Genomic DNA, 14,080 nt, shown 5'->3' with positions numbered 1-14,080 from the left:
ATCGCAAGGGCAGGTCAATCACTTGGAGGACCTTGCTCAAACCTCTGCTGTCTCACTGTGCTCACAACTTGGGTCCTTACTCAAATTCCTGCTGTCCGTTTCCTACCCAGTGGTTTTCTCAGTGTTCCCTGCCTGGTGGCACTTACGCAGGTGCCCTCACACAACAGCCCCTGCTCCAGCAGGGTCCTGGATCGGACAGGATCCGAAAAGTCAAGGTCAAATTTCCACCAACCCACTAGCCCCTGGCTGGTCTGCAGAGTTCACAGAAGCCAGCTGGCTGACTCGTTTTGGGCAGTTGGTGTAGCCCAAGAGAGCTCGGCCAAATTCCCCACCAGTGAGCACGCCCTTAGGTGCTTTCCCAGGTAATCAGCAATGCCCCAATAAACACAGCCAAGATCCTACTGGCCTTTCTCCTGCCAGGTTAGTTCCACAACAGCTCGGCTGATAGCTCCGGGTGATGGCTGGATCTGCATCTGCGTTGGTGCCCTGAGGTCACAGGGCTGTGGTGGGGGCTGAGGTGCGTGGTTGTGGAACTGCAAGGGGGGGCGGGGGAAGGGGAGGAAAGCAAGGGACTAGGGGTGTAAGGAGCACAGGACTTAGACATTATCACCAAGAGGTGGGGGCAGGGCTTGGGCACTCCTGGGGGTTTATGCAGCAGCACCCTGTGTGTTGGGGGTCACACAGGTACAGGCTGCAGGGGGGTCACACAGTGGCGGGTAGTCTTCGCTCCTTTGGGGTCTCACGGTCTTCGCTCCTCTGGAGTTCCGCAGTGGGTGGCTGACTGTTGCTCTTCCCGGGTCTCTTCCTGGCCTGTCTGGCGGCGGAGCCCTTCCGTCTAGGCATATGATTTTATTTGCACTTAAAAAGGTGCATGTATCTATGATAAGCTTTTTTTTTTTTAAATTGTGGGCAGGGAAAGACAAGTAAAGTTCTGGAAATATGACTGTTGTTCACCTTTAAAATCTCTTCCACTTGCTGGATCCTGGATGATAGTTTTTGAATCTGTCAGCTTCACTGAACCACCAGCCAAGAACCTGGCAGAGGCTGCCTTTTTTACCCCCTTATGTGGTTTAGACTGTTGATAATAACAGTTGTTGTTGCTATCTTTACTTTTACATTTAAAAGTATTTCAATTTGACCTTATGTAGTTTTTTTTTAAATATTTTAGAATTATGTGTATTATGTAGGTAAGGAACAAATAAGAAACAGTAGAAACATAAATAGCTAGAAATGCTTTTTCCATGTATGGATATAATATATATAAAGACTGAATATATATATATAAGTTTATGAAGAAGTAAGATGGGAAAATATAACCCCTTTTGAGTTGGTAAGTTTAGACAATATATGTTTTTGGTGAATGCATGTGTGAATATACATGCTGTAAATTAGGAATTAAAAAAATTCCCCCAACAATTGCTATAGAAGCAGAAAGGGGGGGGGGCGGAACTAACTTAAGGAAGGCTACATAAAGAATGCTGGTAAACTAGAGCTGTGAGTCAAACATATTCTTACCCAAGTTTGTTACTGTGTTATTCACAATAGCAAAGAGATAGCAGCAACCCAAGTGCCCATTAACAAACAAATGGATAAAATAACTATGGTACATTTATACAATAAAATTTTATGCAACACTGAAAGATATTGAACAGGTCAAACATTATACAACATGAGTAAACCTGGAAGACAGTATGCTGAGTGAGATATCTCAGTCCATAAAGGACAAAAACTACATAACACCACTGTTATAAAATAGGATTGACCTGGGGGAAGTGGGGGAGAATAGGAAAAGAGTGGATAGGTAATGAACACTGAGGTAGAACAGATGGGGCAAAGAAGTGTCTGAAGGGAATATGCTGTTAAGTGTTATATGTATGATAACAATCTGGAACAAGAGGTGCATTGCATAGTGGACTGGGGAGGGGGAGAGAGGAAAATGTGAAACAATGAATGAATGAATGAAAACCCAAGCTTTCTGTAAGCTTTCATTAAAATAACAATAAATAAAACAAAACTATTAATAATAATAATTAAAAAAGAAAGCTGATACTTGACATGTGCATTTGAGTGTTACTAGGCTCCAAGGTCCTCACACACAGAGCGGTAATATGGCAGTCTTTCTAGTTGCCCTTCGAGATCTCATTTGTTTCATTCCCAAGAAAGATTGTAGAAATTATTGAACAGTAGCATTAAGATCACATGCAAGCAAAATATTGCTAAAGATCGTTCAGAAACACTGTAACAGTACATTGAGAGAGAATGACCAGAAGTTCACACCTCTTCAAGGGTTTAAAAAGAGCCATGGCACAAGTATATCATTGCTGATGTCAGTTGGATCCTGGAGGACAGCACAGGGTACCAGAAAAACGTCTGTCTGTTTTTTATTGACTAGGTGCGCCTGATACAGGCCATGGTCCTTGCAATCACTTGTTATGCATCAGAGAGTTGGACAATGACTAGGGAAGATAGAAGGAGAGTTGATGCCTTTGAGCTGTGGTGCTGGAGAAAAGTATTGAATGTACCCTGGACTGCCAAGAAAACAAACAGATTCATCCTGGAGAGGGTTAAACCAGGCTACTCCTTGGAGGCAAGGATTCTGGGGCTTCGTCTGACACACTTTGGACATGTTGTAAGGAGAGACAGGTCCTTGGAGAGGGACATCATGCTTGGTAGGGTGGAGGGACAGTGCAGGAGGGGAAGACCCTCTATGAGGTAGATTGATTCAGTGATTGGGGTAATCGGGATGGGTGTGTCAGAGGCCATGCGATTGGCACAGGATAGAACAGGGTTTAGGGCTGTTGTACATAGTGTCGCTATGAGTTGCAAATGACTCGACAGCACATAACAACAGCAACAATATGCACAGACATTTGACTGAATCATAACAGACTTGTTGTTAACATTGAGAAGAATGGGAATCTCAGATCACTAAATTGTACTTATGTGAAGAGACCAGCAGGCTATTGTGTGAACAGAGGAAGGGAACACTGCATGGTTTAAAATCAGCATGGGTATGCATCAGGGCTGTATCGTATCTCCATTATTCAGTCTGTCTGCTGAACTCTATTAAGACGTGAAAAATACAGCCTAGAAAACCCTATGGGGAAGTTATACTGTGTCTTTTGGGATGATCTTTTCAACCACTTGTGCATCTGAGAACTGGGCAATGAATAAGGTGACAGAAGAAGAATTGATACCTTTGAGTTATGCTTCTGGAGAAGAGTAACAAATAGTCCATTGAGTGTCAAAAGAATAAATAGATAGGTCTTCAAAAAAGGCAGCCAGACTTCTCTTTAGAGGCAAAGATACGGAAGCTTCATCTCTCATACTTTGGACATGTTGCTAGGGCATCATACTTGGAAAGTTGGAAGGTCAGTGAAAGATAGGAAGACTCCCAGTGAGATGAGTTGACACAGTGGCTGCAGCAATAGGTTCAAGTATGTCAGAGATGATGAAGATGACACAAGATAAAACATGGTTCAGGTCTTTGGTCCGTAGGGTCATCATGAATTGTACTCGACTCAGTTACACCTGAGAGCATGTTAACACCATGTTAAGAAATTGACCATAAAATTGGTTTTAGGAAATTGAACAGGCATTATTATATCCAAGGAACCCCTAGTTTTGTATGATACTTCAAGGTCAAAATTGTATGGAAAAGGGATATAGGAAGATATAGTTGAAAAGTAGCTCAGAAGCAAATTGTGAAGTACTGTTTTGAGTTTATCATTGAAACTGCAGGCAGCCACCCAAATATTTCCTTGGTTAGGTTCTTTTTTTATTTTTTCTTTTTTGATGTATGTCATCGAATCGGATCCAACTGGCACAGGAGCAGATTGCCCTTCCTTCTTCCAGCAGAGCATCTGGTGGTTTCAAACCACTTGCCTTCAGCATTGCTGCGTAGCCTCTTGCCACAAGGCCACCAGAGCTCCCTTCCTGGTTAGGTTCTTTTAGATCAGATTTGTGTTGTACTTTTTAGAGGTGCTGCCAAGAAGACAATTTGTAGTAGTATTCTGAGACAGTGAACTACATGCTCTGATGCTTAGACTTGTTCCTTTACTTATTAATGTCTTTAGATATGTAGCCAAATTGAATTTGCCTTCTGACCTTTGGACTCCACTGGTGAATATAGTCTGTCTAGCTCTGATGACTGACTGGGGTACTGTGGGGGTGTGTGCCGGAAATGGTGAGGTTGGCACAAGAAAGAACAGGGTTAGGAGCTGTTGTACAAGTTGTATGAATCACAAGTGATTCGACAGCTCTTAACACTGGTGGCCTAGTGGTAAAAAGCTGCATTGCAATCCTGAAGACACACATTTTGAATCCACCAGCTGCTCTGTGGGAGAAGGATGGGCAGTCTTCTCCCATGTGATTTACTGCCTCTGAAAACCCATTGAAGGGTCAGCTGTGGGTCACTTCTGACTCAGCGGCACAGAACAACGACAACAGTTTGCTCTCAAAGGGGAAAGTTCCCTCTTTGACCAAGGGATCTCTCGGATATTGTCAGATTTCCTCATCTTCAACTCTAGACACTCAGTCTTTATATTAATTTTATTTAAGGAAAAGTCTCACTTTTGAATTGTAGACTCAGTACAAATTTGCTGGTAATTGGCTAGGCAGGATCACCACAGGGGTTGCTAGTGGTAAGTACCATGCTGTGTTGCTGCCAAGAAACTTGCATAGTTAATGTGTTCGGTCATAACTTTTTCTTATGCATGACTGTGTCACTAAAATACAGACTGCCTTGATGCCTTCTCACAGACTGTCTACTGTTTCAGCTTATTTATTTATCTATCTATTTTTCTGGAGAGCGGGGGGGAGAAAGCCTTTTAGCACTGTCTTCAAGCTGAAATTTAAATTTCAGAAGCTTTGGATCTGATAATAAGAAGAATCTCAGAAATTATTGTATTCTGATAGACATTACAGTTGCTTACTTCTCACTTTATTCTAAGGCATTAACCCATAGCTCTGTGCATATTTTCAGTTGCCTTTAGAGTTAAACTTTCAGAAATTATTTTGCCTTAACCACAACAAAATCCCAAACCCACTGCAATTGAGTTGCTTCTAAGTCATAGTGAGTCTAAAGGATAAAATAAAACTATTCCATAGGGTTTCTAAAGATTTTAGTCTTTAGAGAAGCCCATCTTTCTCCCATGGAGCACTTGGTGAGTTTGACCCACTGATCTTTTGATTAATAGCTGAGCACTTTAACTGCTGTGACACCAAAGAGGATCCCTTGATAATTATCCTGCTTCATTTCCTACTTCATATGTCAAAATAAAAACATTGAGGTTTAATTTGGAAGCCCACAGTCGTATTAACAAGCTTCCAGAGTCAGTACTAATTTTTCATTTTTATTTGCTCAATTTCTTCTTACCACTTAACCCCTATTGGAAAGAAACTTGGGTGGGTTGGTAGGTTGTTTTTTGGTTGCCTTTAGTTTTAGTTTATGCCTTTCATTAGCGTTTTACTGAGTAAAAGTATCTTTCGCCTCCTCTCCCTTCCTCCAGTGAGATTGGATGTCTCAGTGGGTTGGCTTCTTTGTTTTCTGATGTTTCTGGGATTTGGAAAGGTAGTTTGTGTTGGTGTTAAGCAAGCAATGCTACTCGTTTTCAAGGGGTCAGTGGCACACTGTTTTTTTGAGCTGCAAGTTTGTTTAAGTTTGCTCCAATAAGCAAGTGTATGGTGAGATACCGAGCTGCACCATTAAATGAATTTTCTGGCCTGTCCACTGTGTTTCCAAAAAGTTCAGTTGGTGGCATTGTAAAAGGCTTTACTGATTTTAAAACAAATGTAGAGAGAATTGACTGTCAATAAGTATCTTTTATGTGAGATTTGAATGGAGGGGGTAAAGTATGTAGAAGAAAAGATATAGTTGGCTTTACATTCTAGATGAGAAATCTGTTCAAAGTGCTTAGATAAAATGGCTTGTTATTCAAGTTAAACTCATATTATTTTTATCTATGTTCTCTTGCCATTGTCACTCACAACATAAAAGCACATTACCTTATTTATGGTAGTCCCAATTTCAAAGAGCCCTGGTGTAATCTGTATGTAGCATGTTAACCAAAGGCTGCCTATCTGCTGGTTCTAAGCCACTACAGCTCTGAGGGAGAAAGATGAGCAGCCGATTTCCTCCTGTTGCAGTGACAGGAGCTAGCAGTGAGTTTTTGGTAAAAGAAGGGTAAATATCAGATTTTTTTAATATTAGGACTTCCCAGCTAATTTATGAACATGGTATATCTCGCTTTATTTAGAAAGCCTTCAGTAAATTCTTGTCTTTTTTCCCCCATAAAAATCTCACACATTTCTGTAATGTTTGTTTTCCAAATCTTCTGATACTTTATGGCTATTGCGTTTTGTCTTTTTATTTGTAAGTATTATCATTATTGGGGGAAGGAAGAGGGAGGGAAGAAAATGTGCAATAATGAATGAAAAAAAATTAAAAAATTAAGAACAAAAGAATTCTCATTACCACATTTTCCTATCAATTAATATTGGTGCATTAGAAAGTTACTGAGTTTTTATATGCTGAATCTCATATTTTATTTTGTACTTAAGCCAAAGACCAATCCAGTTGCCATCGCCTCAATTCCTGTGAAAACTGACCCTGTTGGTTTTCCTTATTCCTCTCAATGTCTGTTCTATAATTTGTGAAGCAAAGGGGCTGCGGTAGAATAAAGTAAATGCAAAAACCTTTCTAGTTCTTTGTTAGATGATTTCTTATTGAGAATGAGTCCTTCTCAGTATACTTGATAAAGTTAGTGGAGATTGTTCAAACCAAACCACAGATGAATTCAGCCAGTTTTTAGCTTTGCCCACATGTATTTTTATATGTATTCTGTTTCTCTGCATGATGATTTTCTTGAAATAAAGAGCAAGTACTTCACATTTAAAAAATGACACTGAAAAGTATAATTTCTTATTCTTTGGGATGGTTTACTATTATCTCCTGTCCTTGCATTTTGGTTTGTTGCTGTGCTAGTTTTACTTCATAGTTTCCCTCCTGAAAATAGATGGTTTTTATCTAAACCATAGCTTTTATAAATATTTACAACTCAAATTTTTTCCTAGAACATGGCTTTTATTTGAGTTTCATTACAGCAGGTTATGTCTGTTAAGTGGACTTTCTGGCACATACTTCGTCTCTTTTGTGTCTCTGCATGAAAACCCAAAGTGCAGATGTCAGAAGATTCCATTGGCAGTTTGAGTAGTATTCTTGAAGACTTACTTTTGTCTATTTATTTCTGCTGAGTATAGGGAGGTGGAGGTTGTAGTTATTTAACACTAAGAATATATCCAATCCTAACCCCAAAATGTACCTCAATAACAGGCTATCTTTGTGACTTTTGTTTATTTTATAAAGACATGAGTTGCATGAATGTGTATCTATCTAGACGCTTGCCAAGAATTTGTTTGAACAAATTGAAATGGTTAAATAAGTTCTGTGAAGTTAGAGCAAAGGTTGATGGGAGTGGCATTAAAATAGCGCTGAGCTGGTTACCAGCAGCTGTTTTTTGAGAACTTGACCTGCTTTTTCATCAGTAAATGAGTTTTGAAGACAAAGTAATCTGTAAAACCAGTAGCTACTCTCTTTACTCTCATTAAGTGTCAATCGTTGTCAACCCTGAAATATTAGAGCATAAGTCTGTCTTCTATAAGTCAGATTTTGGAAATTGCTAGTCTCTGTGAATGATAATGATGCTAGCTAGTGACCAACATGTGCTAGACACTTGTTACATGCCGGTAGATGAGGGAAAGGTCTACTTTTTAGCAGTTGACAGGGAAAAGGCAAAGTTGAGCTTATGAAGGTGTTTTTATGTTAATATGTACTGTCAAAATGGAACTAACACCTAGCAGACGCTGGAGTGGATTTTTGGAGGCAATAAATTGCATGGGAGGAGATAGCCTTCTTTTCTTCCTTGGTGCAGCTGCTTGTCTCGAACTGCCTGCCTTTGGGTTGTCAACACAATTACTTACCATTAAAACCCCTAGAGCTCTCACAACAATGAATGAATGGAAATTCAGAGTCTCTGTAAACTTTCATTAAAACAAAACAAAAATACCCACTAGTGCTCTCATAGTGTAAAAAGGCCAGAAAGGAAACTGAGGGAGTTTTTCTGTCAAGGAAAAATCTAGATCATCTGTTGAAAACTTACCTGAGGATGGCTAAAAGGTTTGAAGAAAGTGACAGAAGTTTGGAATTACCAGGAAGTGTGAGAGGAACCTGATCAGAGGTAAATGAAATAATAACAGTAAATGAAATAATAACAGTGATATAGTTGTGTGCCACTGAGTTGGAGCCAACCCATAACTGATGCTCTGGTGGGTTTTCAGAGGCAGTTTAATCACCATGAGAGAAAATTGCCCATTTTTCTCCCCATGGAGCAGCTGGTAGATCCAAACCTCATACCTTTGAGATTGCAGCACAGCTTATTTCCACCAGGCTACCAAAGCTTCCTAGCATCAGTAATGGCAATATTACCAATTGCTATTAACAAGCAGCAGGTGATATCTGTTATCTACTCTGTGCCAGCTACTCTTCTAGGCCTTCTAAACTGTAGCCTTTAGAACAAACTTATTCAATTGGTGATTTTACAGTTAAGAAGCTAAATGGATCCCAGTTTCATTCTCTTTCCCTAAGTTTGGATTCCTTTGCACTACACTGCTAATGTCATTTGGAGGGTCTACCAGACACTGTAAGTCAGCAAGTATAGTATAGTTTTAAAAATTGTTCCAGTCTCTCCACAACCTTGCCAACATTTGTTGTTTGCTGCTCTGTTAAATTTTGCCATTTTTTCTGGGGTGAGATGATATCTCATAGCTGTTTTGATATGTATCTCACAGCTAGGGTTTTGAACATTTCTTCATGTGTTTGTTTGCCATCTGAATGTCTTCTTTGGTGAAGTGTCTGTTCATATCCTGGTTTTGCCCATTTTATAACTTGGTTGTTTACTTTTATCTTGTGACTCGAATATTCTATAAATTCTAGATATAAGTCCCTTATCAGACATGTCATTACTAGTATTTTTCCCCAGTCTTGGCTTCCCTTTTTACCTTTTTGGAGAAGTTTTTGGATGTACTAATTCACTGTTGGTGGGAGTGTAAAATGGTGAAACCACCATGGAAGGCAGTATGACACTTTCTCAAAAAGTTGGAAATAGAAATATCATTTGACCCAGCAATTCCACTACTGGGAATATATCCTAAAGAAATCAAAACTGTCACCCAAGCAGATATATGCACACTCATGTTTTTTTTCTCCTTTGTTCACAATAGCAAAGAATTGGAAACAGCCCAAATGCCCATCAACAAATGAATGGATAGAGAAGCTAGGATATATTCACATAATGGAATATTATACAGCACTGAAAAAGAAAGAACTGATGAACTGTTTTACAAAATATGAGACCATGGAAAACATTATGCTGAGTGAAATATCTCAGTCACAAAAAGACAAATACTGTATACTGCCACTGTTATAGAACAGGATCGATAAGGGGATTAGGGAGAAACTGAGAAAAGAAGGGATAAATAGTGTACACAGCATTGAAACAGATGAGAGAGAGAACTGTATAAAAGGAACATATGATTAGGTATTATTGGCATGACAAGAGTCCAAAGTAAGAGTTGCATAGTAAAGTGTTTGTGGTTGGGGGGAGAGAACTGTATAACAATGAAATAACTTTTTTATCCGAAGAAAAAAGTGAACTGGGGGGAAAGAGGGAACAAGTAGGAAAATGTGCAATAATGAATGAATGGAAATCCAGGTTCTTTATAAATTTTTGTTGTTGTTGTTGTTGTTGTTATGTGCCGTCGAGTCGTTTGCGACTCACAGCGACCCTATTTGTTAAAATATAAAAAAATAAATAAAAATTGTTCTTCAGGAAAGGGAAGAAGAGTGAATGAAAGAAAATGATCACCCAAATATAACAAATATGTAGATGGTTTTATCCCCTCAAGGATGATCTCAGTCACTGACTGTTTCATGAAATGAAGTGAACCACCACAGTCCAGTAGACTCTCAACCTCCTTCCTTGTGTGAACTTAACAGAGGTATCCGAAATTATAAACTACTTTTTCTCTCCAGTGTGTCTAAAATACTGGATTAAGCTTACTACTAGTAAGTTTCTCAGTTTTCTTTGCAGGGAGATTTTTACTTGTTCCGTCTATTTAACAGATAATAGTTGTACTTCTAAGCCATAGAATGAGCTATATTACAAAGTATACATTTTTAAAACAATAACGTCTCATAATGCATGCACTTTATTGTCCTAGATAAATGTGAAATTTAGAGAAAGGAAAACTTAGTTTTCTTAGAACTGTAAATGCAAGTTTAAGTTTCTTTTATGGCACATTAATAGGGTGCTTTCCAGAGATACAGATGAGTAATAGAGGTCAGGAATTTTGAATGTAAAGCAGACCTAAGCAGAATGAGTGATGATTGAATCTGTGAACTAACTAGAATCTTAATGTCCAGGTGGACAAACAAGTACTTTATTAATTTACAGTGGCAGCCTTGAAGACTAACATCAATTGATTTCTAGGTTATAATTAATTTCTAGGAGTATATTAATTACCCATATGGGAAACTCCACTATTGTGCTGCTTATTAGATTTACATTACCAGAATCTGTAGAATATAACTCTACCCCTAAACCGGCATATGTTAGAACTCTTATAATTCAGGCTGAACACTTCCCCTTTTTAAGACCTAGCCCTTTTAAAATTGGTAACAGCTCATTAGGCTAAATCTACTTGTGTACTCTGTTTTCTACTTTGTTTTGATGCCTAATTTTTTTTTTAAATTTAAATTCTAGAAAAGCAACTGTCAGTAAGATCTGAGAGGAACTAACAGTGCAGATGAATGCATTTATTTGGAAATAAATTTGGAAAAATTGGCACATAAATTATTATACAATCAGAATTTGTGGCAAACTCTTCATACTTAGAAAAATTTTCTAAAAGACATTTTTGGTGTTGTGCTATGAGAAGAGATGGCCAAAGAATGAAAAGAACCTTTTGTAAGCCCCTGTTTGGGGGCTAGTGCCTCTACATACAGAGAACCAAGGCCGGGAGAGTATCTCAGAGTAAAGCTATCTAAGTTTTGTATCCAAAGCTATTAATTTCTTCAGTTCTAAGAAGTAACCACAGATTGCATAATGGCCTTGGTATTTTCGTGGTATGGGGAAAGGATGATCTCAGAAGACTTGCAAGGCTGTGGTGGGATGTGTGTGACATGTGCCTTTTTTTTTTCTTTTTCAACTTTCAGCAGTCTTAGACACATTTATGAAATTGTAGACATCCGAAGTTAGCAAATCTAAATCAGTGCATAAAGCAACCATTTTCTCGAGGGCCAAATGACTACTTTGCTGAGCTTTCTAATCTGAGCTCCAGAATTTATACATAGCAAATTCCAACATCTGCCAAGTTCTGTTATGACCTGGAGGGGAGTGGAGCAAAGTGGGATGAAGAATCTGGAAATACAAGCTGCCTGTAGGGTAAATTACATTTTGGAATTTGCTTCCATGTGGATTTTCTCCTCCTGTACCGCTGTGATGTTTAGCAGGCTGAACTGGAAAGGTCATATTACACAAGATGAAGAACAATAAATGGTCTGTTCAGTGAATTGCTGTTAAGCCTCCTGCTAGTGCCAGCTAATAGCTGTAATAGCCATTTCTCCTTTGGGATTTAAGAGTTTGGCTGTCATCTTTTGGGGGAATGTGTTAATTTGTAACCATTGCTTTCCACATGATGAGGAGATCTTATATTTAAAGATGAGCCTTATAGGCTGTTGTGGTTTGGTTGGTTTGTTGTGGGTTTTTTTTGTTTGTTTTGTTACTTGTGTGTGTGTGTGTGTGTTTTAAATTTCCCTCTTCAACTGCTCCTTCTTTTGAGCCTTGAACACCACAAGTTAACTTATAAAAAATTACAGCAAGAATATCCATTTCAAAGAAATAAGTGTATTAAATATACTTAATTAAAGCAGATTATTTTTGTTGAATAACTTCTTCATTTTGCCAAAGGGAGCTTGAATTTTCCAAATAAGACATTGGCTTCATTTTATTTATTTTGGTTAAGATATTTGCCTTAAAAATAATTTGCTTGTAACCTCCCTTTTTCCTTTCACCTGTATCAATAAAATCTACCTTCCCTTAATTTAAGGTGCAATTGCAAAACATACTTAAAATACATACAAGAGGATATGCTTTAAAATAGAGTTTAAAGGTAGAACAGAAGTGATTATTTTTGATAAATTTAAGTTTCCTCAGATTTGTTAAATGAGAAGTACATTAAGGATATTTTTCAAGGAATAACTATGCAAATGATATGTTTTAAAAATACAGCTGCCTTTAAAAAATATAGATGTTTCTAAATTATTATTAATAATAGCATATAAAGAATAGTAATTTTTTTCCAGCAGCATGGAACATAATATATAGCTAAAAATAGAGCCAAGGAAGGGAACATGTATATAAAAACCTATAAAATATGTACATGCCATCACAAGCGTACAGATGCAAACTTGTGTCATCTAAAGGGCCAGAGATAAAGGAAGAAAAACACTTGAAGGACTAGAAAGTATAACTCCATGAGCTGGCTAAGCACTAAGCTGATGTTTGTGCTGAAGTCTTCATATAGGATTAGCGCAAAGAGGGACAAGAGACAATAGTAGTACCCAAGCACAGTGAAAGGTCATATTGGAAGCCACCCTATATAAAACTAGTACCGAAGAGGGATGAATGCCATTTTCAATGGATGAGTAGGAGAAAAGATGACCAGCAAAGAGAGACTTGCCTATTCTTGTATTGGATCTGGGTGGGAGAGTGCATCTCTCTTGAAATTGCTTAAGCACAAGCTTACACTCATAATGATTTGCAACCAGAATTGATACTGAGATCTAAAAATCTTTAAGCTAAAATTTTATTTGAAAGTACTCACAGTTGGTTGTGATTCCTATTGTTTAGAAGAATCAAAGTCAAGACTATGTAGAATAGCATATACAGAGGCCTCTAAGAATATTTGTAGATAAAGTACATAATTTTTGTCTTGCACAGGACCACAAAGCACTATGAATGATCAGCTGTGGCATATTATATTTTCTAAAAGTAGCTACAACAGTGTTGTCTGATCTGTGTGCTCCACTAGAACCTTGCTGTCCCGTCAAGAAATAGTTATTGTCTTTTTTTTTTTTCTTTCAAAAATCCCATGGGACCATATTTTATTATTTTTACAGTTCTTAGCACATCTTATCCCATACTGTAATCACTTATACACATGCCTTTTGACTGAAGTCATTCCTCTTTGTAACAACTCAGAGCTTAATCTCACTGCTGTCAATGCAGAAGGCACTCATACTGCTGCTAAAAGACAAATCAGTTCAAGCCATTTTGATCTATCTGCTCCCATTAAAAAACAAACATCATAAAGAGACACACATCATTGGCCACTTTCCTGACAGTATGATTGACTGAAAAATGCTCTTATAATTGGCTTGGTCTTTGTTTCAAACAGATATTGAGGATTTTGTTTGTTAAACTAGTTTACTTTGGTTTCATTTTGTTTTTTATATTGGAATGTTTTCTAACAATATGGATAGAATACATATAATAGGCCAACTACTTAATAATGTCACTCAATCAGTGAAAAAAATGATTTGTAAAACATCATCATCTGGCTTTAGGTCTTCCAAAAGAAAAGAAAGGGGACTAACAAGTACATGATGCTTTAACATTTACACATCTTTGACATACCTTCTCATTTGAACCTCACAATAACCCTGTGAGATAGGCAGCACAGATCATTCAACAGATAAGGACCATGCCTTTTAGAGTAGTTAACTGATGTACTCAAGCTTCAAGTCAGTAAATTATTTGTATTAACATCAGTCCTTGGCCTAAAATTTCAGCACCCCCTCACACTTGCCCTTCCTATTTCACAGGGATAGAGAAGAGAAAATGAATTCAAGGCTAGAAAAATATTTTGAGTAAATGCACTATATAGTTATACCCACAAACTATGATCTCCCATGATATATATGGATCATTCTCATACTGATTCCAGCTAAGACATGAACCCA

General features: G+C 38.0%; 1 protein-coding gene across 1 annotated transcript in view; it reads left to right on the top strand.

Moving 5' to 3' along the window:
- The window catches only part of SIK3 (SIK family kinase 3), a 322,634-nt gene that overhangs the window by 118,170 nt on the left and 190,384 nt on the right, over window positions 1–14,080 (top strand). The window lies entirely within an intron of this gene.

This window comes from Elephantulus edwardii, unplaced genomic scaffold, assembly GCF_000299155.1.
Source record: "Elephantulus edwardii isolate Elephantulus edwardi_28Jun2011 unplaced genomic scaffold, EleEdw1.0 scaffold00093, whole genome shotgun sequence".
Lineage (NCBI taxonomy): Eukaryota > Metazoa > Chordata > Mammalia > Macroscelidea > Macroscelididae > Elephantulus > Elephantulus edwardii.
Note: the sequence above shows the minus strand (reverse complement) of the source record. Positions and strands in the feature narration are given on the sequence as shown.